Genomic DNA, 21980 nt, shown 5'->3' with positions numbered 1-21980 from the left:
AGATTTGTGAGATGTTTGAGTTCATTTATTGCTCCCTCATTTTGTGTTTTTCTTTGTCCTTCCTATTGTGTTTATCTTTTTTCTCCTTTCCTGCCTTTCTTTCAGGTTTGATTGTATTTGTTTTTCCCTAATTCTCTTTTCCCTCTCTCCAAAGTTGGGAGTTTTATACTTGCTATGTTTTTACTGACTTCCTTAAACATATAAGTAATTGATGTTTTTAAATAAAAAGTAAGTACATTTATACTTTATAGAGTACGTTTTCACCTACTTTTACCTATATATTTATCATTTTCTGTGCTCACATTTTTTCCTGGAACATCCAACTTTCATTTGTGTTCATTTTTCCTCTGACTGCCTGAAGAATATCACTTAGAATTTCCTTTAATGCTGGTATTTTGATGGAAAACTCTGATTTTTCTCATCTGAAAGTATCTTTGCTCCTGGAAGATAATTTTATTGGGTATAAAATTCTATTTTAAAAATCATCTTTTTCCTCTCAGGACAGTAGGTTGTTTCCTTGTCTTCTGGATTGTATTGTGGCTGTAGAAAAATCAGCTGTCAGCCCCAGTGACATTCCTTTACAGATGAATCGTCTTTTTTCTGTAGCTGCTTTTAGTATCATCTCCTTTTCCTCAGTGTTTTGGGATTTTATTTTGTTGTCCAAAGGTGAATTTCTCCTGCTTAAGGTGTTTTGGGGTCTTGGAATTGAAGATTAGTGTCATTTGTCAGTTCTGAAATTTCTTATCCGTTATCTTCAGAATCTCTCTTACGTTTTCTTTCACCTCTTTCTGTAATCCTGGTGACACATAAGTAAGACATCTTCACTCCATATTCCATATAACTTCTCTGTAATATTTTCATCACTTCTCAATTGTTTTTGATCTGTGTGGCATTGTGAATAATTTCTTCAGCTCTGTCACTGCTAGTTCTCTCTTGAGCTGTGTTTTTTCCATTGAGTTTTTATTCCAGTTATTTGATATCTTATTTGTAGATACTCCATTTGGTTCTTTTTCAAATCTATTTATCATTTTTAAGATTCCAGGTCCTCTATTTGAATTAAATAGTTTAAAACATAATTATTTTTATTTTGCATCTGAAATTCCAATATTCTCCTGATTGATATTTCAATAGCTATCTGTGACATCTTGTTTCTTTACTGATGATAATGATATCATTATTTTACTATGAACTTCAATTTCATAGATAATTTGAAAGCCTTGGTTCCGAGTATGTTCTTCTCTAGAGGGTTTAGCATTTGCTCATCCAAATTCCTTACACCATGTTAAACTAAATTTTTGGCCTGACTTTTTCAGAATATTCTGAAAGTGTGATTTGTGGTGAAAATCTGTATGTGGGCCTATCTGTGGTTATAAAAAGTTTTGTTTCCCCCCTTCCCATTGCCAAGGTCAGGAAAGGCAATTTTCTTTTAGTCCTCCTCTGTCCCCCTCTGCAGGTGTTTAGTTCACTGTTCCTCTTATGATATAACTCTTAAGAATCCCAGATATATGCAGGGATCTCCTACTCAACTGTTGACCTTGCATGGGCTGTAAGTTTTATCTTCTGTCTCCCTTTGCCTGTACAATTGTTAAAATGGAAGCTCAAAGTCACCAGAATTCATCAGAAGCTCTCCAGAATGAAAGTTGACCTCATTGCTCTGCAGACTCCTACTTCCACTATATTTTTGTCATCTGAGGATTCCTTATTTTATTTCCAGCTCAATAATGGATTTCTAAAGGAGTTTTTTATAGTTTATCCAAGGAGTTCTATTTGGGGTTTCTAGTCCACCATATTGTTGGAAGGAAATTTCCTCAAAAAACCTATTATATTCATTTACCCACTTAAGATTTATTGCTAAGCACCCAGCATTTAAAAAATAATAAAACCCAGTCTCTGCTTTGAAAAAGATGGCAGTGTTGGGGGCTGAGTTCTCTGGGATTTCTTATCTGAATTAATAATGTTTCCTGCATTTACTTTATGTGAGAACATATAGCCAGTATATTCTCAGAGAATCTAGTAGTTATGTAACATGAATGCATAAGTGTTTGTTGAATGAATGCACAAATTAAATATTAATTGATTAATGAAACAAGTTAGCCTTAGTTGTGTTTCACTAAAGTTTTGTTTTTTCCTGAGCCTAGTGCAGTTCAGGAAATACAGAAGAGAAGCCTTACCCAGGAGACTGAAGGGTAGCCATGCTCACAACCCCTGCAGCATTTCCGCTTTGTTTTGTTTTTCTCAGATAGGTTTTGTTAGTTGTCTGTGGCACAGTCCTAATGAGAACTGAGAGGCATCAGTACATAACATATGTTGAACTATTCCAGTTGGATCTAATACATCACGTTCAGTAACAACTCCTTCAGTCTCCTAATAGCTTCCTGATTCTGTCATAGACTTCTCTGCCAAGTGAAGATAACGTCTCATGACAGGCAGACATGCTGTGGCAGGGGGGCTGAGGGGAAGACAAACCTAGCATTTCTAACTCATGCTTGGAAACACAGGTAATCATTCATTTCCATGCAATTGCTTATCGTGTAGAAACATTTTAAATTTAGTCTTGATGATTCTGATGGACAGGAGCTGTTGGAAGGACCTGAGGAATAATTAATCTAATACAATGGTACCAGCAAAATGAACATTTTATATCACTGTCAAGCCACATAGAACCATTCTGTAGCTGATGGGTCATTTGGGTTGGGCACAAGTTGAAACCCTTCTTTACTGAAACAAGAGATTCTTCCTTTATCTCAAATATAATTATCCATTTAAATGTCATGGGTCAATTTATTAACACTTTATTCATTGGGGTATAACCTTTATTAGGCTTTATTGCTACCAGAAATTATATCCTACACAAATACAATAGAGATTTAAATGTTCTGGAGAATGAGCTGATGGTTCCTGCCTTTATGGTGTCGCTCAGTAATGGACCTTGACCAGCAGAAGATTTGATAAGTATAAAATATTACTGCTTGATGCTAATTTGGTTCCTTTTTAATGACTGATAATCCTTGTCGATTTAGTGTGATCGTCACAATCCAGTACTGTTTCCCACCCTGGATGTGACTGTAACAGGAGCCATTAAGTGTGTGTCTGCATAATAAAATTAGTCAGGGAAGCTATGTACATTGTTTCCAGGCCTTTGGATTTCCATTATAGTAGTGAGGCTTGTTGAAGTGAAAAGTCTGCCATCAGCTCAACCAAGTCCCTGGCTCCTTGGATGATATGCAAAGGACTGATGATGACTATGTTAAGAAATCAGTTCTTAGAGTCCTCATAAATTCATCATGTATAAATAGGAGCTGTAGATTTTGAGCTAGCAGAGATGGTTTGGTTGCTGATTTGCCTAACAAAGCTTTACACAGCTCCAAAGCTTAAATACATAATCAGTCTTTCACAGCTAAAATTTTAAAGGGAGAAGCCTCTCTTCAGTTTGGAGATTTATCACTCCTTCGGAAGGTTGCTGTATTATAAAGAAGTTGGAATTGCTTGACATCTTTGAAAATAATTTAAATGTATGATCTGATCCCACTGCGCCCTTGTAGGGATTTCTGAGACTTGAGAGGAAGGCAGAGATAAGGACCTCATCACTATGTAAAGGCGCTGAAATAAATAAGTGCATCTGCCCTGTTCCCCTTCCTGGTCCCCCAGCTTATATGGGATCAAGTTCAGATTCCTTTCTTCTAAAGCTGCTCTCACGTGAGTGCCCGGGAACTACCTCCCTACAGCCTGGAGCCTGCCAGGAGAAAAGTGGAGACTGTATCAAAGAAGGACCTGTTTTGCTTCTGAATTAAGTAGCCCTCCTTTTAACAGGCCAGAAATTTATGTTCTAAATGTTCAGAAAGTCTGAATGGAGAGCAAGAAGGTAATCGAATGTAAAGGCAACATCGGGACCTTCCTAACAGAGGACTGTTGCCTGTTGATGATATTATTGTGTGGCATTAGCGAAAGGTTTTTTGTTTGCTAAGCCCTCTGGAGTCATTAAAACTTGGGTTATTAGAAATGAGAATGCTTGTTCAGCATTAGACTATAGAGCAAGCAACCATTCATTTTTTAACACTAAGTGTTATAGTAAACCAACAGTTCATGGTTTAGAAAAGAAAAAAATAAATTAAAAACAAATAGAAAACATAATGTCTGTATAGTAAGTGTCTATTATCATCTCTCCTCTGCAGGGTTGCTTTTTGATTACAGAATATTAAGCAAATCAGAACACGAGGTTTGTTCCATGGTAGAGATGGGACTGCCGTGGACTTGGCACCCTTTGTCCATTGGGAAGCTCCATTCTTCCTGGCTGTATTCCAGCCTCTTTCTTCCTACTTTGACTAGCATTGTCTCCCTAGTCAGAGCCAAGAGCTTGCGCCCCTGCCAGCAGCCTCTAGAAAGTAGTAGTGTTGCATGGTCTTTGGAAAAGTATTGTAGAAGGTAACCCAAGAGCAGCCTGCCTCTTCTCTATCCCACCCAGAAATGGGCAGTGGCAGACCTGAGGGGATGATGGGCACTTCTGTGAGGCTCGAAGAGGACACATTTTCCCCAAGCCAGAGTAACCCCTACAAGGGTGACCTTAATTTCTGAACACTGTGTCTTGTAGACTTCTCATGAATATAACAAAGGCTAGACTTTTTTAAAAAATCAAATAAAAGGGATCCCTGGGTGGCGCAGCGGTTTGGCGCCTGCCTTTGGCCCAGGGCGCGATCCTGGAGACCCGGGATCAAATCCCACATCGGGCTCCCAGTGCATGGAGCCTGCTTCTCCCTCTGCCTGTGTCTCTGCGCCTCTCTCTCTCTCTCTGTGACTATCATAAATAAATAAAAATTTAAAAAAAATCAAATAAAAATGATGGCTCATCATTTGCCATCTTGATGCCTACAGCTGTTCTTTTCTGTTTGTCCATTTCTAGATTATAAACTCCATTAGAGAGATGTCTTGTTCTCTTTTGTGTCTTTAGCCCCTGATTGTGATTAAGCATGCAATATTTGTTGACTGATCAGTTGCTTTCTCCAGCCTATCTGAAATCTGCCCATCCTTAAAATCCCTGATCAAGTCCTCCATAAAGACTTCTCAAATAATGTCACAGTGTAGCAGTGCCTCAAAATGCATAGCACTTATAGTGTACATCACTCATTAGGAAATTGGTCAGGAAATTACTTACAGCATCTTTACTATTTGTGTTTGTGTTTTATTTTGCCACTTACAGTTTTGTGGGGGTAGGCATCTCATCTAACTAGATTGCAAAATTCTTGAGAAGGCCGTTATCATTTTGTGGTGCCCCATAGTTATAGTGCTCTCTTAGATCAGTGCTTGGAGCATTATAAATATCTAATAAATGTTGACTATCAGCTAATAGTGCCTAGCCCAACACCTCTCATATAATAAGCATGCACTGATTGTATACTGATTGATGAATGAGCTGATGATGGGAAATCTTATGAAGACATCACTCAGTATATGCCAACCATTGCCTGTTATATGCACGCACACACACACACACACACACACACACACACACACACACACCCTTCCTTCTAGGGGATCTGTCCCACCTCCTGTCCTTAATGTTTCATTAGTCATTTCTCAAAGTGATCCTACCCTTCTGGTCATAGTTGACCAGACCAGAGTTGGTCATCTAACTCTAGGTTAGCCCATTATTGGGCAAGTCCATGATCAAAATGATGAGTCAGGATAATCAGTTCCCTGTCATTTAGATAGGGAAAAAAGAGTCCTAAGTGGGTGTCAGTGGGTATTAAAGCTGAAGAAATGTTTGAGAAGTGACAGCATTTGGGTGGACTAGAGTAGCCATGAGCCATGTGGCTCAAAGTGATAAGAGGGCAAAGAAAGCCAGTCAGTACAATAAGGAAAACTAAGTAAGGCTGAGAAAGAAGCAGATGCCAAGGCAGCCAGAAACTGATCCTTTAGAATCCTGTCATTTCTAGTTTCAGTTCCAATTTAATTCCAGAACTCACACTTATTAGTATGGCTGCTATGTTTTTTTTAAAAAAAGAAAGAAAACAACAGATGTTGGGGAGGATATAGGAATATTGGGATGCCGATGTGAATTTAAAATGATAGAACCACTGGGTCACCTGCCTGGTTCTATTGGTAGAGTACATGACTCTTAATCTCAGGGTCATGAGTTCAAGCCCCACATTGGGTATAGAGCCTAATTAAGAAAGAAAGAAAGAAAGAAAGAAAGAAAGAAAGAAAGAAAGAAAGAAAGAAAAAGAAAGAAAGAAAGAAAGAAAGAAAGAAAGAAAGAAAGAAGAAAGAGAAAGAAAGAAAAAAGAAAGAAAAGAAAACACTAAAATGCTACAACTAGCATGAAAAATAGTATGTCAGTTTCTCCAAAAATTAAACATAGAATTACTGTATGATCCATCAATTCCACTTCTGAATTTATACACAAAAGAGGTGAAAGCAGAGAAAAGATACTCATACACCCTGTTTATAGCAGCATTATTGACAATAGCCAAAGGTGGAAACAATCCAAGTGTCCTTCTGCAGATGAATGGATCAACAAAATGTGTTCTACACATACATGGAACATTTTACTCAGCTAAAAAGGAAGGAAACTCTGACATATGCTACAACCTTGAAGACATTTTCTAGTTGAAATACGCCAGTCACAAAGAGATGAATATTATCTGATTCCACCTCTGTGAAGTACGTAGGGGAGTCAAATTTATAGAGATGGAAAGTAGATTGGTTATTAGGGTCAGGGGAGTTACTGCTGTAATGGATATAGAGTCTTAGTTAGACTAAGATGGGAACATTGTGGAGATGGATGGTGGTGATGGTTGCACAACAGTGACAATGTGCTTAATGCCACTGAACTGCATACTTAAGAAGGGGTTAAGGTGATAAACTTTATGGTATGTGTATTTTACCACAGGTTTTTTTAAAACTTTGGTTTTGGGTAACTTGAGTTAGAATCATAAAATTGTGCCAATTTTATGGATGTGAAGCATCCATTTTCCTGAAGACAAGAACAGAGATTCCCTCAAGCAAGTAACATCAATGGGATGAGGGGATGGAGGGAGATGTAATGAGTATCTGAGAGGAGGAGACCAGGACAGAAATGGTGGAGACAGGAAGTGAACCCAAGATGGCCTTAGCAGTGAGAGGTCGAGGATATTCCCCTCTGGTGCCTTACTGTTATCTACCTTCTCCTCTCCTTTGGTCTCCATCTTGGTGTGCTTGCTTGCCTCTTTTCTATTAGTTTTTTATTCCATCTCAGAGCTTCTGCTCATTCATGGCTTTAGTTTCCTTGTAACTTTGGACCTTCATGGTCCAGAATGACCACTGGCTCTTCTAACCTCTAGACTGGAGAAGTAGAGCATTTTAAGCAACCAAATTCTTTAATTCCACCTTGGTTAAAATGATAGTAGAATCCATTTGCCATTGCTTATAATGATCTTTAACAGAGTACTTTAAGTGAGGAACTGGTTGACACAAGAGATTTTCAGAATGCAAAGTGCTGCAATAGCCATTATCTTTTGTTTAAAAAATAAGAAGACAGGTCAATATTTACATATTAATTCTCATAAAATTTAAGCTAAATCCGTACTTATTTTCTATATTTTGTAATTTTAGAAGTTTTGATCTATATTTTTTTAACTGAGAAGACCAAAGGACTTTGTTGTAATATTCAGAGGTTTGCTTTAGTAGTTCTTTTTTTTAAATTTTTATTTATTTATGATAGTCTCACAGAGAGAGAGAGAGGCAGAGACACAGGCAGAGGGAGAAGCAGGCTCCATGCACCAGGAGCCGGACGTGGGATTCGATCCCGGGTCTCCAGGATCGCGCCCTGGGCCAAAGGCAGGCGCCAAACCGCTGCGCCACCCAGGGATCCCCTGCTTTAGTAGTTCTGAGGAACACCAACTTATAACCTTGAGGCTATAAATATTTGTTAGGAAAACCCACATTTATTAGACTGTTTGTTGTACAGAATTGAATTGTTCACTTGAAGTTACAAACTATGTTTACTCACCAAACCTGTGTAATTAACCAATGAACAAGACCTCATTCATTTAACTATAATTAAGTCAAAAACTACAAGTGGCTTTGCAAATTTCTCGAGAGTTAGGAACATTTTTAAAGGCAATTGCCCTTGCAAAAAAGTTATTTTGTGAGAAAATTGAAAAGCAACTCTAGTAGATAGCCTTGTAAAATGGTTCCCAGTGACCTCAGCTTCCTCTGTGTAATACCCTTCCTTTGAGTATCGTCTAGACCCAGTGACCTACTTGTAATGAATACAATGTGGCAAAAGTGAAAAGATGTTGTAATGGGATTTTTTGCTGTGTGGACTTGGGTTAGCTACAGTCCCCAATTATTGAATCAGATACTAATCTAGCTGTTGCAGTGAAAGTATTAAATGTGATTAAAGTCCATAACCAGTTGATTTTAAGTAGAAGAGATTACCCTACATAATCTGGAGAGATGATATTCAATCTGTTGAAAGGCCTTCAGCAGAGCTGAGGCTTCCCTGAAGAAGGTCAGCCTGTGGATTGCAGCTCAGCCCACACCCAAGAGTCCAGCCTATCCATCATGATGCCCTGCCCTATACCTCTTGCATTTCCAGCTCCCACAACCCCATAAGCACTTCCTTGTGATGAGTCTCTTAACATATGTCTTCTACTGGTTCTGCTTCCCTGGTTGAACCCTGACTGACACAGATGCCACTTCAGAGACTAATTTATGAAAACTGACTTTCCTCTTGCTTGCCCTCTGTCCCTGACCCTTCTCACATACTTTTTCTGATGGAAGGGGCCAACTGCAAGGAACTGAGAGTGGTCTCTAGCCGAGAGCCAGCAAGGAACTGAGGTCCACAGTCCAACAGCCCATAAGAACTGAATCCTGCAAGCATGAGTGAGCTGAGAAGCGGATCCTGCCCCAGATGAGCCTTGGGATGACTATGGCCTCCACCAATACCTAGACTGCAATCTCACGAGAGGACCCAGTGAAGTCATGCCTGGAACTATAAGAAGAAGTATTATTTGTTGTTGTTTAAAGCCACTGAGTTTGGGGATAACTTGTTATGCTACAATGAATAACTAAGACAGATAGACTCTAACAAATTAATTTTAAAGCATAGAGACAAATGTCGTTCTAGATGAACTTTTAGCCACTGATAGCATCTGATTTATTCCATGTTTCCTAATTCGTTAGTCTACAATAGAAAAATTTAATTAGTCCAATGCCTCTAAAGAGGGACCTAATAACAGGCTACCTAGTAGACCCAAATGTAGCCATTAGCTGTCTTTGTTTCAAGTGCCCATTCATGGTCCAGTCAGCTGTGGCTACAGGGGAGAGGGTGGTTGGGATGTGGGGCTTTGTAATTCAACCAAAAGTTGATGTTCTGTCAAAGCTGTGGGGGCGACAATTTCCCTGAGAAGAATTGATGAGCAGATCCAAAATCATAATTTATATGCCTAACTAAGAGCCAAGTCACAGAACTATAAATATATCCAGTCACTGGTGATATTCAAAATATTTAACTGTTTGGTAAGGGCACCAACCTTTCCAAATGATCACTCAGCCACTTAGAACGGAGGCCAGCTGTATGCCTTCCTGGTGTGTGCAAAGGTATATCAAGCCTGATATAAACCCCAAGTACCTTTACACGTATTTATTTTCTTTAAGTATTTAGATGCCAGAATTGCTAAAAGAGCAGAATATAGGTCTGTTGAGCAAATGAAGTATACAATATCAAAAGAAGAGACAAATATTAAATGACAGTATCTCAGCCAGGGCCTCCCTTCCTTTCTCCTTACAGGTGAACTTTCACACCATGGAATATTTCACTAAGACTTGCAGAGTCAGAACCAAGCTCTCAAAATCCTCTAGTGAGTCTTTGTGACAGGTCATAGAGGTCACTTCTTTATCATGGTCAAGATTATGTGGTTACTCATCTTTTCATGGTGTTCTTGGCGTCTTTCAAAAATGGAACCAACACTGATGGACTCAGTAATCCCACTATCTAGCAAATAACTGTCTTTTCTTCATTTTATAGACAGGGACAGGGTTGTAGATTAGACTATTATTTGGCAAATATTTACTTCCTCCTTCACTTTCAGTTTCCTGGAAAGAATATATTATGCTGCCCCTTTGATGCTGAGCTTGACTCTATGACTTGCTATGGTCTCATGATAAGCAGAGTGTACCACTCTGTCTCTTGACTTGGGCTTAGCCATCCATGTGATTTGCCAGTGGGAAATTGGATGAAGATACAAGACTTGAAACAAGTTGCATTTCACCATAGAAAGAAAGTGCCTTGAGTAACCTCTTGTTTAAGGACAATGAGACACATGGAGCAGAACTTAATCCAACCTACGGCTTTTGATTGTTCATTTTATGTAACTTGGCTAAGGGATGCCCCGGTGCTGGTAAAATGTTATTTCTGGATGCATCTTTGAGGGTGTTTCTGGAAGAAATTGGCATTTGAACCAGTAAGCTAAGTAAAGAATATGGGCCCCCACCAATGTGGGTGGGTAGCCTCCGATCCATTGAGAACCCAAAAAGAACAAAAAGGTGAAGGAAGGATGCATTCAAACTCTCTCTTCTGGATCCAGGATGTCTACCTTTCCTGCCCTCAGTCATCAGAGATCCAGATCCTTGGGCCTTAAGACTTGAAGTGAATTATACCACTGGCTTTCCTGCTTCTCCAGCTTGCAAAACAGACCACGTATCATGGAACTTCTCAGCCTCCATAAATGCATGAGCCAATTCCCATCGTAATTCTTCTCTCCTATATCTATTCTATCGGTTCTGTTTCTCTGGAGGACCAGAGACTTAGAGACAAATCAGCTGAAGCCCAAATGACCCACAGACATAGGAGAAATAAATGTTTTTTAAAAGTTGGGCTTTTTTTCCATTTGTTTTTTAATCAGTGCTTCTCCAGACAAGATTTATGTTCAGCCTTTGCTAAGTATGTTCCTTCTGGCTGTCACAAGGTTATTATTATCTTTTTTGGCCAAGATGATGTATTTAACTATGGCCTTGCAGCATAACAGAGAAACTCCTCACGGATAAACAGGAGGCAATCACAAAGAAACCCCACGCCAGGCCCACAACGCACAGCAAGCTTCAAGTAACTGCTCCACAGATGTGCCCACAGAAGTTTAAGAGGCAGCTTAACAGATGTACAAAGCTGCAGATCAGAGGGGATATAAAACAGTTAAACTTGCTTAAAGGCACAGTGTGTCACCATCTAACACTTACATGCATCCTAAGCCTTACCGAGGAGGAACACGCGCTGGCCTGTGCTCCTGGCTGTCGGCATGCCAGGAAGATTATAAAAATGCCACGCTGTGATATGTTGCCCTCCTGCCTGAGAAGCTACTATTAAGCTGAGTATTTACTGCACCTATTCAGACAGGAGCGGCAGTGCAGAGTGCTACCTGTCTTCTGGTTGGATAAATTAGTCGTGGATGTCACAAGATGATAGCTGCCTATTGTTCTGGCTGCTGAAGGTGGGAAGAGATGAAAGCCCCTGGTCTGCCCTTGTAATGTTTCGTGTGAAATGCAGGAGGCAGCCTCTTTTCTTCCCAAGTTAATGGCCGAACAAGATCTGGGCTGACTATATTAGAGTTTGGGGCATAATTAAAAAGACGACACATGGCAAAGAGCAGGAGGGGGGAAAGGCGTTTATTTATAGCAGGAGCGCATGTATGAAAGGAAAGGGAGGGCAAAGCAAAGGGACCTGGGAAAATCAAATGTGTGTGCCACGAAAGGTGAGCTTCCTGCACTGCTGTCGAAATTGGTGCTGTAATCAGAACAGAAATGCTCGGTAGTCCATGCAGAAATGGTCTTCAATTTGTTCAACTCCTCTCAAAATATTTTTTATACAAATTGTTTTGCCCTCACGTTTCCATGATATATGGAGCTATGAACTCTAAATTAGTGTTAACAGAAATTGACAAGCTCTGCATTAAAAAATATCAGCCAGCCAGCCCTACAGGCTTAATTATGGAAGGAGAGTATGGTGGGTGCAAAAATCCTGCTTCAAAATTTTACCACATGCAATATAAATAAAAGATTATCTCATCCACTAGTAACCTTACAGATCAAAAGGAAAACAGGAAAGTGACTTTGCTGGCACTTGTAATTATTTATCTTGCCTGAACAGTTCCGTTGTATTTTGACAAATCCAAAATTTGTAAATTTTTGTTGTGGCGCAGAAGGGGTAGTAACACTACTTTGTGCGTCTTAGACATACGTTTAGGAAACCACTTGATTTAAAATGACATATATTTTAAATAGAAACAGTTTCTTCATGTGTCAGATCAGACCGTGTAGATTTATTCTTCAGCGAACATCTGTTGAGTACCTACTATGCACAAGCATTGTATATAACTGCTTTTCTTATAAGTGTCCTTTATAATGCCTCTAGCAGGATTTTTATCCTTTGTATGTCCTGGGTTTTATGCTTATTTTTTCCTTTCTGAAACCAAACCCTATTATAGTGGTGATGGTTTCACACTGGCCTTTTTAATGTCATGGTCTCCTCAACACATAAAGGAGGGATGATCTTAGACCTCAGCCTTGATGCCTAGTTCCAGGGCCCAAACACCATTCTCATTAGCTGTCATTAGAAATTCCTCCGTGTCTTATTTATTATTTTGGATATTGCATACAGCCATAAAATTAAGGTGACCACATGATCTGATTTACCCAGAACATTCTTGATTTACTCCTATTGTCCAGTGTAATTATTAACAAACCTCAATAGTGTCCGAGTTTGGACAATAAATTATTTTTTTACCTACATATGATATGCTTTTAATTCTATTAAAGCTAGGAAGTGTTGAGTGATGTGTGAATAAATGAATATATGTAGCCATGGTGATGGAGACTTAGAGAATTGAAGCCAGCTCTTTGAAATTTGCCAGCTCAGTTTACCTCCTGAAAGATGCTGCCAAAGGGAAAATTGCCTTGAACAAAAAATAACATCTCTTTCAGATTAGAACAAAATTTCTTAATCTCAAAATTATTGACATTTTGACTGAGATAATTCTTTGCTTTTATTTTTGAGTAGGCTCCATGCCCAGGCTCAAATTCATGACCTTGAGATCAAGACCTGAGCCAAGATCAAGAGTTTGGACACACTTAATGGACTGAGCCACCCAGGTGCCCTGATAATTCTTTGTTTTGATAGGCTGGCTGTCCATGCACCATAGGATGTTAACAAGTATCCCCATCCTCCACCAACTAAATGCCAGTGGCACTCCCACCCTATCTGTGACAGCCAAAAATATCCCCAGACATTGCCAAATGCCCTTCAAGGGATGACAACATTATCCCCAGTTGAGAACCATCAAGTTAGAGATGGCTATAAAAGATTTTCTAAAATTACTAGAGATAATGGAAAAAAGATACATGAAAGTATACGAAGCAGCGTGGCATTCTACATACACCCAGTGTCATGCACTTTCAAAGCCTAAAATGCAAGTTCTTATTTAAATTTTTAAATGCACAAACTGTTTGGTACCAGTGAGAATTCAAAGACAATTCAAATTCTGGATTTAATATCTACTCATTTACTTTGCTTTGGGGGTTCATATTTAGTAATTACTTCATTTGCTTATATGCTAATAGACATGATGTAAGTCAAATCATGTTGTTTTGCTGCCTTTTATATGTATTGCCAACCTTATGATAGGGCATAATTTAGGTCTCTTCTAGACTGGACTGAAATGAGAATGGATGAACGTTTGGAAACCATCCTCTTTCCCACCCATTCCTCTCTCCTTTTTGCCTTTTAATCTTCTTTCCTTCCTTTCTTCTTCTTTTTTTGATGTTTATACTTTTTATTTATTGAAATCATATTTTCCATAAAAAAAGAAGTTATGAAAAAGGTAAAGCATATATCTTCCAAATGAGAAAAATGTTAAATTTATGTTATCAAATTGGATGTGGCGACTTTATTTCAACTGATATAAAATACTGAAATTAGAAATAGGTTGTATATTTTAAAGAATTTTATCTGTTGGGGCAGTGAGATAGGTAGCTCAGTCTGTTGAGCTTCTGACTCTTGATCTCAGCTCAAGTCTCGATCTTATGATCATGACTTTGGGCTCATGTTGGGCTCTGTACTGGACATGGAGCCTACATTAAAAAAGAAGAAGAAGAAGAAGAAGAAGAATTTTATCTGTTTTAAAAAGAAAACAAATTCTGTTCTTTCAAATAATACTGCAGATATGGCCTTATCCATTAATTTTCTTAGAAATTCATATTAACCCAAGACAGATGTATATGAAAGTTTAAGTAGATTTCTCCTTTTTAATCTTGAAAATATTTTCAGATTTACATGGGGCTTTAAATTTATAGCTGTCAGAGTAATCTTTAATCAAATCACATATGGTAACAATGATTCATATCGAGAATGGCCAAATACTCCTCCCTAATTTCTATATAGGAACCCCTAAAGTGATTTTGAAAACATTTAATTATAGTGCATAGAGTCAGCCTAATCATTTTATTTAGAGCAAAAAAATTTTATCTATTTATTTTTATTTTTTTAATTTTTTTATTGGAGTTCAATTTGCCAGCATATAGCATAACACCCAGTGCTCATCCCACCAAGTGCTCCCCTCAGTGCCCATCACCCAGTCACCCCAACCCCTGCCCACCTCCCTTTCTACTACCCCTTATTCATTTCCCAGAGTTAGGTGTCTCTCATGTTTGTCACCCTCACTGATATTTTCACTCATTTTCTCTCCTTTCTCTTTTTCCCTTTAACTAATTTTTATATTCCTCAAATGAATGAGACCATATAATGTTTGTCCTTTTCCAATTGACTTATTTCACTCAGCATAATACCCTCCAGTTCCATCCATGTCGAAGCAAATGGTGGGTATTTGTTGTTTCTAATGGCTGAGTAATATTCCATTGTATACACAGACCACAGCTTCTTTATCCATTCATCTTTTGATGGACACTGATGCTCCTTCCACAGTTTGGCTATTGTGGACATTGCTGCTATAAACATTGGGGTGCAGGTGTCCCGGCGTTTCACTGCATCTGTATTTTTGTGGTAAATCCCCAGCAGTGCAATTGCTGGGTCTTAGGGCAGATCTATTTTTAAGTCTTTGAGGAACCTCCACACAGTTTTCCAGAGTGGCTGCACCAGTTCACATTCCCATCAACAGTGCAAGAGGGTTCCCCTTTCTCCACATCCTCTCCAACATTTGTTGTTTCCTGTCTTGTTAATTTGCCCCATTCTCACTGGTGTGAGGTGGTATCTCATTGTGTTTTTGATTTGTATTTCCATGATGGCCAGTGATGTGGAGCATTTTCTCATGTGCATGTTGGCCATGTCTATGTCTTCCTCTGTGAGATTTCTCTTCATGTCTTTTGCCCATTTCATGATTGGATTGTCTGTTTCTTTGGTGTTGAGTTTAATAAGTTCTTTATAGATCTTGGAAACTAGCCCTTTATCTGATAGGTCATTTGCAAATATCTTCTCCCATTCTGTAGGTTGTCTTTGAGTTTTGTTGACTGTTTCTTTTGCTGTGCAGAAGCTTCTCATCTTCATTAAGTCCCAATAATTCATTTTTGCTTTTGTTTCCCTGGGCTTCATAGATGTATCTTGCAAGAAGTTGCTGTGGCCAAGTTCAAAAAGGGTGTTGCCTGTGTTCTTCTTTAGGATTTTGATGGAATCTTGTCTCACATTTAGATCTTTCATCCATTTTGAGTTTATCTTTGTGTATGGTGTAAGAGAATGGTCTGGTTTCATTCTTCTGCACGTGGCTGTCCAATTTTCCCAGCACCATTTATTGAAGAGACTGTCTCTTTTCCAGTGGATAGTCTTTCCTGCTTTGTTGAATATTAGTTGAACATACAGTTGAGGGTCCACTTCTGGATTCTCTATTCTGTTCCATTGATCTATGTGTCTGTTTTTGTGTCAGTACCACACTGTCTTGATGACCACAGCTTTGTAGTACAACCTGACAATGCCACAACCTGGCATTGTGATGCCCCTGGCTCTGGTTTTCTTTTTCAATATTCCTCTGGCTATTCGGGATCTTTTCTGATTCCACACAAATCTTAAGATGATTTGTTCCAACTCTGTGAAGAAAGTCCATGGTATTTTGATAGGGATTGCATTAAATGTGTAAATTGCCCTGGGTAATATTGACATTTTCACAATATTAATTCTTCTAATCCATGAGCATGGAATATTTTTCCATCTCTTTATGTCTTCCTCAATTTATTTCAGAAGTGTTCTGTAGTTTTTAGGGTATAGATCCTTTACCTCTTTGGTTAGGTTTATTCCTAGGTATCTTATGCTTTGGGGTGCAATTGTAAATGGGATTGACTCCTTAATTTCTCTTTCTTCAGTCTCATTGTTAGTGTGTAGAAATGCCACTCATTTCTGGGCTTTGATTTTGTATCCTGCCATACTGCCAAATTGCTGTATGAGTTCTAGCAACTTGGGGTGTAGTCTTTTGGGTTTTCTATGTACAGTATCATGTCATCTGCGAAGAGGGAGAGTTTGACTTCTTCTTTGCCAATTTGAATGCCTTTTATTTCTTTTTGTTGTCTGATTGCTGAGGCTAGCACTTCTAGTACTATATTGAATAGCAGTGGTGAGAGTGGACATCCCTGTCTTGTTCCTGATCTTAGGGGAAAGGCTCTCAGTGTTTCCCCATTGAGAATGATATTTGCTGTGGGCTTTTCGTAGATGGCTTTTAAGATGCTGAGGAATGTTCCCTCTATCCCTACACTCTGAAGAGTTTTGATCAGGAATGGCTGCTGTATTTTGTCAAATGCTTTTTCTCTACATCTATTGAGAGGATCATATGGTTCTTGTTTTTTCTCTTGTTAATATGATCAATCACATTGATTTGCTTTACGAGTGTTGAACCAGCCTTGCATCCCAGGGATAAATCCCCCTTGGTCATGGTGAATAATCTTCTTAATGTACTGTTGCATCCTATTGGCTAGTATCTTGTTGAGAATTTTTGCATCTGTGTTCATCAGGGATATTAGTCTATAATTCTCCTTTTTTGGTGGGGTCTTTGTCTGGTTTTGGAATTAAGGTGATGCTGGCCTCATAGAACGAATTTGGAAGTCCTCCATCTCTTTCTATCTTTCCAAACAGCTTTAGTAGAATAGGTAAGGTTTCTTCCTTAAATGTTTGATAGAATTCCCCTGGGAAGCCATCTGGACCTGGACCTTTGTGTCTTGAGAGTTTTTTTTTTTAAAAAAAGATTTATTTATTTATTCATGAGAGAGAGTGAGAGAGATGCAGAGACACAGGCTCCATGCCGGGAGCGACGCGGGACTCGATCCTGGGACTCCAGGATCACGCCCTGGGCCAAAGGCAGGCGCCAAACTGCTGAGCCACCCAGGGATCCCCTCTTGGGAGGTTTTTGATGACTGCTTCAATTTCCTCCCTGGTTATTGGCCTGTTCAGGTTTTCTGTTTCTTCCTGTTCCCCTTTTGGTAGTTTGTGGTTTTCCAGAAATGCATCCATTTCTTCTAGATTGTCTAATTTATTGGCGTATAGCTGCTCATAATAAGTTTTTAAAACCGTTTGTATTTTCTTGGTATTGGTGGTGATCTCTTTTTTCTCATTCCTGATTTTATTAATTTGAGTCTTTTGTTTTTAATAAGGCTGGCTAACGGTTTATCTATCTTATTAATTCTTTCAAAGAACCAACTCCTGGTTTTGTTGATCACAGTTCTTTGTTGACCACAGTTCTTCTGGTCTCTATTTCATTGAGTTCTGCTCGCATCTTTATTGTCTTCTTCTGCTGAGTGAAGGTTTCATTTGCTGTTCCTTTTCCAGCTCCTTTAGGTGCACGGTTAGCTTTTATATTTGGTTCTTTCCAGTTTTTGGATGGTCGCTTGTATTGCTATGTATTTTCCCCTCAGGACTGCTTTTGCTGTATCCCAAAGATTTTGAATGGTTATATCTTCAATCTTGTTAGTTTCCATGAATCTTTATAATTCTTCTCTAATTTCCTGGTTGACCCTTTCATCTTTTAGCTGGATGGTCCTTAACCTCCACGTGTTTGAAATCCTTCCAAACTTCTTCTTGTGGTTTAGTTCTAGTTTCAAAGCATTATTGTCTGAAAATATGCAGGGTAAGATCCCAGTCTTTTAGTATCGGTTAAGACCTGATTTGTGACCCAGTATGTGGTCTATTCTGGAGAAAGTTCCATGTGCACTTGAGAAGAATGTGTATTCAGTTGCTTTTGGATGTAAAGTTCTGTAAATATTTGTGAAATCCATCTGGTCCAGTGTATCATTTAAAGCTCTTGTTTGTTTGGAGATGTTGTGCTTAGAAGATCTAACGATTGTAGAAAGTGCTGTCTTCAAGTCTCTAAGTATAAGTGTATTATTATCTAAGTATGTCTTAACTTCGGTTATTAATTGATATACTTGGCAGCTCCCACATTCGGGGCATAAATATTCATGATTGTTAGGTTCTCTTGTTGGATAGATCCTTTAAGTATGATACAGTGTCCCTCTTCATCTCTTACTAAAGTCTTTGGGATAAACTTTAATTTATCTGACATAAGGATGGCTACCCCTGCTTTCTTTTGAGGACCATTTGAATGGTAAATGGTTCTCCAACCTTATATTTTCAGGCTGTAGGTGTCCCTACATCTAAAATGAGTCTCTTGTAGACAGCAAATAGATGGGTCTTGCTTTTTTATCCAGTCTGAAACCCTGCATCTTTTGATGGGATCATTAAGCCCATTCATGTTAAGAATTACTATTGAAAGATATGAATTTAGTGTCATCGTGATACCTATTCACTCCCTGTTTTTGTGGATTGTTTCCTTGGACTTCCTCTTTCTTTTACAGAGTCCCCCTTAATATTTCTTGCAGAGCTGGTTTGGTGGTCACATATTCTTTCAGTTTCTGCCTATCTTGGAAGCTCTTTATCTCTCCTTCTATTCTGAATGAGAGCCTTGCTGGATAAAGTATTCTTGGAGTCAGCCTAATCTTTGAATACAGTGTTGAGTAAAGAAACTCACAGTGAATGTTTTCATTCTATTTCCTTTTGTGACTTTACTGAAAAATATCTTAAGCAATATCTTTACCCATGTACTGTGCCCACTCAATGCCTAATGATTTGAAAGAATTAGTAACTTACTTCTTAACAAAATGTATTTAGCATCTGCAAAATTTTATTGAGTTCTGCTATTGTGGTTTGTTATAGACATGGATGTGTATAGAGCATGACCTCTGCTCTCCCTAAGTTTGTTTGCCCAACAATAATGTCAAGCATTCCATCTATGCCATTTTAAATTTTCTAGTAGCTACATTTAAAGAGTAAAAATAAATAAGTGAATCTTAAGCAGACTCTGCAATGAGCATGGAGACTGCCATGGAGCTCAATCTCAAAACCCTGAGATCACGACCTAAGCTGAAACCAAGAGTCAGTCATAAACTTAGTCCACTGTGCCACCCAGGTGCCCCATTGAGCTTTCTGATCTTTCCCAAATTATAGGAAAAAATATTTCAATGTAATTTTGTTTCACATAGCTCTCAAGAGTAATGTCTTGTACCTTTTCAAGTATTTATTATTTTCTTTTCTGTTATCCATTCATATTCTTTGTCTATTTTTCTGTTGAGTTGTTGGCCTTCTTACTGATTTGTAGGAAGTCATTTTATACAAGGGAAATCAGTCTTTTGTAATTTGAGTTACAAATACTATTTTACCAGTTTGTCCTTTGACCTTGCTTATGGTAAATTTTAACTTTCAGAAGCTTGTTGGTGATGTTCTTTTTTTTTTCTTATGTTGTCTAATCCAGTATCTTTTATGGCTTTCTGAGTTTGGTGTCATAATTATAAAGATCTTCCTTGCTGTTAAATTACAAAATAATTTTCTTGTTCTAGAACTCTTAAACCTTTATTTTTTATATTTACATATTTGATCAATTTTGAGTTTATTCTAATGTAAGGTGTAAGGTATAGATCTAACTTTGCTTCCATATGACAACCTAGTTATTCCTTTATTTACTGAGTAAGCTCTCTTTTCTTTTTTTTTTTAAAGATTTTATTTATTTATTCATGATAGTCACAGAGAGAGAGAGAGAGAGAGATACAGAGACACAGGCAGAGGGAGAAGCAGGCTCCATGCAGGGAGCCCGACGTGGGACTCGATCCCAGGTCTCCAGGATCGCACCCTGGGCCAAAGGCAGGCGCCAAACCGCTGCACCACCCAGGGATCCCAAGCTCTCTTTTCCACACGGATTGGAGGTAGCATTTTTATCATATGCTAGATTTGATTCTATAATGCATGCAAACCTGAATGCATGCAAACCTGAATGTATGTCAGTCTCTGGACCTTCAATTCTGTGCCATTTCTCTTTATTTATGTGATACACTGTTTAAGTCATTAGAGTATTATGAGACATTTCCTTATTTCTTTGGGCTAGTTCCTCCTTACTCTTACTTAATAGATTTTTCCTAGCTAAACTTGCTAATTAATTTCTACAACAGTGTGGCAGTTTGTCTCATGTCAAGATAAATTCAATTGGTATTTTTACTGGGTTCAGGTTAAATTTTAGGCTAACAAAATAAAAAACCCATTTTGACTCATTTAATATTCTTCATCCTATATCCAGTCTTGTCTGACATTAAGATGATTAACTTTGTGTGTGCATTCACCTGGTATATTCACCTGGTATATTTTACTCATCCTTTGTTTTCAAACTTTCTGAATCCCTTTCATTAAGGGTGTCTGTCATGTATGACATAAAATTTAGATTTCCTTTGTAATCCATTCTCAAAGTTGTTTTCTTTGTGAAGTGAGTCCATTTATATTTACTGGTAATTTCACTTTACTTCTATCATATTTTTTTTATATTGTGTTTTCTCTCTTATAGGTCTGTGAAAAATCTTTCAACCTATCTTTTGTTTTCTTACCTATTTCTGCTTTTTTGCATGATAAATAGTAAGTTTTCTATTTTTTTTACAAGTTGTTACCCCTAAATTTTAAGTGTTTTCCCAAAAGTTTTATTTATTTTAGAAAGAGTTTAATTAGTCAATATTAAAATAATACTCTTTAACAACATCGCAGGTTTTTGTGTATGAATCTGCATAGCCTTTATTTTCCAGCTTCTTCTGCCCTTACCCTCCCAACATGTATTACTTGTGTCTGCATTTTTGGGGGCAAAGAATTTTTACATTCTGCTCTGTAATCTGAACCATATACTTATTTTGGTGCTAATACATTTGGTGCTTGTGTTGGTCCCTTTTCTGTTCCATCTTGATTGGCTAAAGTTTGTCCACTAAGCTATTCCTCCAAAGGGACTAATGGGAATAATAGTCTCTGAATCCTTACGTGTTCAGAAGTATTTGCCTGTTGTCCTTAGATCCAAATAACATCCTTAAGTTACAGATTCTTTCCTTTTTTTTAAAAAAGATTTTATTTATTTGTTCATGACAGACACAGAGAGAGAAAGAGAGGCAGAGACACAGGCAGAGGGAGAAGCAGGCTCCATGCAGGGAGCCCGATGTGGGACTCAATTCCAGGTCTCCAGGATCATACCCCGGGCTGAAGGTGGTGCCAAACTGCTGGGCCATCAGGGCTGCCCTACGGATTCTTTCCTTGAGGCTACCACAGGGTTTACTCCTCTGACTTAGAAGTCCGTCTAGCATTGGCTGCTGCTGGGGAGGAGGTGGAGGCCAGCACATTCTTTTTCCTTTTATAAATGACCTTTGCCTGGCTGTCCAAGGGATATTGTTGTCTTGAAGCCCAGTAACTTTACTAGGATATGTCTGAGTTCATTTCCCCTTGAATATTATGTGGACTTTCTTATGTGGATACAAACTTATTTTATTTCAGGTAAATCTTCTCAAATTATATTTTAAAAGTTTGTTATAATTCAATGCTTTCTTCTTCAGCAGCCCTGATTATGCATATGTTGACTCCCATTCCCCATTCCCCTTTCCTACCCTCTGTATCTCTTTTTATCTTTCAACTCTTTCCTCAGTTGTTACTCATTTATCTTCCTTTCTTC

At 38.3% G+C, this 21980-nt stretch overlaps 1 long non-coding RNA gene across 1 annotated transcript in view; it reads left to right on the top strand.

Moving 5' to 3' along the window:
* Window positions 1-20208, top strand: part of LOC140623015 (uncharacterized) — a 402108-nt gene extending 381900 nt beyond the window's left edge. The window contains exon 9 of the long non-coding RNA XR_012022691.1: window positions 20009-20208. This is a non-coding gene — a long non-coding RNA (uncharacterized lncRNA). The remainder of the gene's footprint in view (window positions 1-20008) is intronic.
* The last annotated feature ends 1772 nt before the right edge of the window (window positions 20209-21980 follow it).

This window comes from Canis lupus, chromosome 32 (genome assembly GCF_048164855.1).
Source record: "Canis lupus baileyi chromosome 32, mCanLup2.hap1, whole genome shotgun sequence".
Classification (NCBI taxonomy): Eukaryota; Metazoa; Chordata; class Mammalia; order Carnivora; family Canidae; genus Canis; species Canis lupus.
The sequence above is the reverse complement of the archived record's forward strand: the minus strand, read 5'-3'. Positions and strand labels throughout refer to the sequence as shown.